Below are 244 nucleotides of genomic sequence, written 5' to 3'. Positions count from 1 at the left end.
AAAAACGAAACTAAAATTAAATCATCTTTGAGAGCAAGGGGGCCCCCTGGTGTTTTGGGGGCCCTACGCAGCTTGCGTATTTTGCGTATAGGGAGGATCGGCTCTGCGTTAAATAGCCTACAGTATAAAATTCAGTAAAAAAATTAACTTTTCATTTATACGCATTTTATATCTTTATATTTTATTTTAGATTATTTATATTTTATTATTATATTCACAATATTCATTTTTAAATAATGAATAT

At 29.5% G+C, this 244-nt stretch overlaps 1 protein-coding gene across 1 annotated transcript in view; it reads left to right on the top strand.

Annotated features, from left to right (window-relative positions):
- LOC107653102 (cadherin-18-like) overlaps positions 1 to 244 on the top strand; it is a 130,499-nt gene that overhangs the window by 94,709 nt on the left and 35,546 nt on the right. The window lies entirely within an intron of this gene.

The sequence above is a fragment of the Sinocyclocheilus anshuiensis genome, unplaced genomic scaffold (genome assembly GCF_001515605.1).
Source record: "Sinocyclocheilus anshuiensis isolate Anshui unplaced genomic scaffold, SAMN03320099.WGS_v1.1 scaffold1328, whole genome shotgun sequence".
Lineage (NCBI taxonomy): Eukaryota > Metazoa > Chordata > Actinopteri > Cypriniformes > Cyprinidae > Sinocyclocheilus > Sinocyclocheilus anshuiensis.
The sequence above is the reverse complement of the archived record's forward strand: the minus strand, read 5'-3'. Positions and strand labels throughout refer to the sequence as shown.